This window comes from Lissotriton vulgaris, chromosome 1_1 (assembly GCF_964263255.1).
Source record: "Lissotriton vulgaris chromosome 1_1, aLisVul1.2, whole genome shotgun sequence".
Lineage (NCBI taxonomy): Eukaryota > Metazoa > Chordata > Amphibia > Caudata > Salamandridae > Lissotriton > Lissotriton vulgaris.
In genome coordinates, this window is record NC_141685.1 from 27,569,300 (window position 1) to 27,572,839 (window position 3,540).

General features: G+C 40.3%; 1 pseudogene; it reads left to right on the plus strand.

Annotated features, from left to right (window-relative positions):
• Nucleotides 1-661: 661 nt before the first annotated feature.
• LOC147737032 (uncharacterized) lies at nt 662-3,122 on the plus strand (annotated as a pseudogene).
• Nucleotides 3,123-3,540: the final 418 nt, after the last annotated feature.

The following is a 3,540-nucleotide window of genomic DNA, read 5'->3' on the forward strand; positions in this document are numbered from 1 at the left end:
TTGCGATTGCTCTTGGGAAATACATAAAAGCAGCATTAAGTGAGCTAAGAAACCGGGAATAACAGGTATATTCTAAAGCATTTTAAATTAATGAAATTAGTCTAGCTGAAGGAAGTAGAATGGGTTTTATTTATTCATAACTGCGGAATGTTAACTAAAATGCAATTTTAAGGGCGTCGACAAAGGATGAAGCGTGTGTAAGAGTTTTAACTAATATGTGATGGATTTTATTGTGATAATGTTTTAAATGATTTGAGTTCATTGTTTTAACTTTTTGATACTCTCTTGCACCTGTTTAAATGACTAAGGTCATAATAAACATACCTTTTGACTTGACTTGACTTGCCCTTATTTAAGGCAGAGGACTGTCATGGGTTTAACAGCTAAAGCGGTGGTGGTAATGCACCCTGTTCTAAGGATCAATAGCCTGATGAGATCTTTGCATCATGGTCAGTGGAGTGGCGTCCTACTGACACACCCATGTAATGCTCCATTTTTACCAAAGAAAAGATCTACCCTTACCTCACTCCTAGTTACTATCAGGAGGGGGCACAAGGGAATTATAACCCGAATTTCTATGGCCATTCAGGGAGGAGGTATACCAATTTCTCAGATTCTGGTTCTTCTGGATCAGATGGAGATAACTATCAAGATATGAGCAATGGCCAATACAATTCTAGGCCATTTAGAGGTAGTTCCACCCAACGACCATTTCATCGAAGGGTTTTTTTTTTTTACCCCGGGGCCAATACAGAGGAAGGAATGTACGGTGGCAAGACCAAGGAGCTCAAGCCCAAATGAGCCCTCAACCTCCACAACAGTATGTGAGGACACGCAACCAGCAGTATTGGTGGTAGGAGGTACATCGGAATCTACTTCCATCATTGAAGAAAATTTACCAATCTATAATCTTTCATCCATGTCACTTGAACCTGAGGATATAGAAGTGTTGAGCAAGGGTTTATCATTTGTTCCGAGTGTACACTTGAATAAATTCAAGTTGCATGAGGACTTATTTGCCTTCCTTAGGAAGGTTAGATTGAATACATTTTTCTCAGACCGACCTCCAAATGAAGAAGATAATAATTTATCTAGGTGCAAACCTCCATCAACCTTTACTCCGACGTTGGAAATGGTAGGCACGGATGTGCGTATCTTTGAACAGAGTGTCCTACGTGATATTGCACGAGTCATTAAGAATCCCTACAAACCACAGTCTAACCTTTCTAAATTAGAAATTGCATCTCTTAATAAATTGAAAACGGATCCCTCCGTTGTCATTAAACCATGTGACAAAGGTGGGGGGATTGTCTTATTTGACAGGACTACCTACGATGACAAGATGTGTGAGATGCTGTCAGTGACATATCATTATAGACCAGCACAACGGAAAGAATTAGAAAGACTGAACAAGCATATTCAAGAAATAACTCAAGTGGCATTCACAGATGGGTACATCTGTGAAGATGAATATGTTTTTTTAAATAAATCATCTCCTACAATTTCCGCTCTTTATGGCCTCCCAAAGACACATAAGTCGGAAACAAACCCACCCATGCGACCCATAATATCCACCATTGGGTCCTGCACGGAGCCCCTATCAAAATATGTTGATAAAATCTTGTGTCCTCTCACACAAAAGTACGCTTCTTATATCCGTGACACCAGTGATATAATCAACAAGATAGAGGGTTTGCCATTGAACCCTGACACAGACATCCTTGTGACGCTCGACATTGAGGCGTTATACACCAATATCCCTCAGTGTCGAGCGTTACAGGCGGTCTCAGCCATACTGCAGAGATACCCGAAGGACCGCCCTGATGTCTTTATCTTACAATGCTTGGAGGTTGTTCTCTTGAACAACTTCTTTGAATGTAACGGCCGCCTCTTTAAACAAATCAAGGGTACTTCAATGGGGGCGTCTTGTGCCCCCAGTGTGGCTAATATTTTCGTGGGAGCTTAAGAATATCTATAATGAATTAGCCCCATTTTTTGTAAATGTCTCTGTTTGGAAGCGTTTTATAGACGACATTTTTTTTATTTGGAGTGGTCCAGTTGAATTGTTGCAGGCATTTGTCCTTTGGCTGAATGCCAGTGATACCAATCTAAGGTTCACAGTGAATTTTAACAACTACAAGGTGGATTTTTTGGATATCAGCATTGTAGGTATTGATGGTCATTTGGCAGTGAGCCTCTTTAGGAAAAGCACAGCTAAGAATACTATCCTTAAGTTTGATAGTTACCACCCTAACTGCCAAAGGGAATCCATCCCCTTTGGGGAATTTTTGCGAATCCGTCGCAATTGCACGGACATGAGTCCTTTCCACAAACATGGAGATGCTCTTAAAGATAGACTGCTTAAGAGAGGTTATCCCCATCGCCTTGTACGGCATGCCTATAAAAGAGCTAAATACTATGACAGAACTGCGGTACTCCAGGGGTCGAAACGTTTAAATCAGAATCGGATAACATGCATGATCAATCACTCTACTTTGAATTTCAAAATTAGGAACATTATTAATAAAAACTGGAGAATTTTAAACTCTGATGATAATGTCCCCCCTTTGCCACCACCCCTGCTAGCCTACAGAAGGAATAAGAACCTCAGGGATATGCTGGTACATACCAGGTAAATAAAAAGTTCGCCATCAGATGGCCTGTGTTCCATCACGGGCCTACCAGCTGTCTTAGGTAATCACAGATGTGGCTCCTGCCACGCCTGTGATTCAGCTATTGTATCTGAGGTCATTAAATATAATGACAAAGAAATCAAACTGCGTCATTTGACAAATTGTCGCAGCAGTAATATCATCTATATTTTGTTCTGCAGCTGTGGCTTGGCTTATGTGGGAGAAACAGGTCGTGAATTTCGTCTCCAATTCAGTGAACACAAGTCTGCCATCAGAACTAAAAAACTGATGGCACCCTTGGTTCAACACTGTCTGGATAAGAACCACAATGAGCAAGAAATTAAGTGGTCTATTCTAGAAAAGGTACTACCGAGAACAGGCCAATCAAATGAAATTACCCGGAAGAAACGGGAAACCTTCTGGATTTACCACCTGGATTGTGTTAAACGTGGCCTGAATGAGGAGATATCTTGGTACGTTACAAAATAGAGATCAGCTTATTTCATATAGCCAGTATCTGTATCTCAAATCTATATGAGTCATTTTGGCTCTTCTAAGCCATGTTAATATGATTGACAGCTTGATCTCCCCTCTACTCCTTTCTGTGCACCCTTTACAGTCAGAGTGGCTTATTTGATTTGCAGTTTTTCTGTATACCAATCATTATACGAGTGCATTTAAAATGAACTCCGTTATTTGGGTGTGCATGAGATCTGTTAATAATGGTACTTTGAGAACTTTTCCTTCCTTTCAATTCACGATCGCTGGGGTTTCTTATAAATGGCCCTTAGGTGAATTTGGATATTTATATTTTATCCTGCAATTTCATCAATGATAACCGATTTTGCCTTTACTGGATACATATTATATCGTATCCGTTGATACTTTCGTGCCGACATAGAGATTA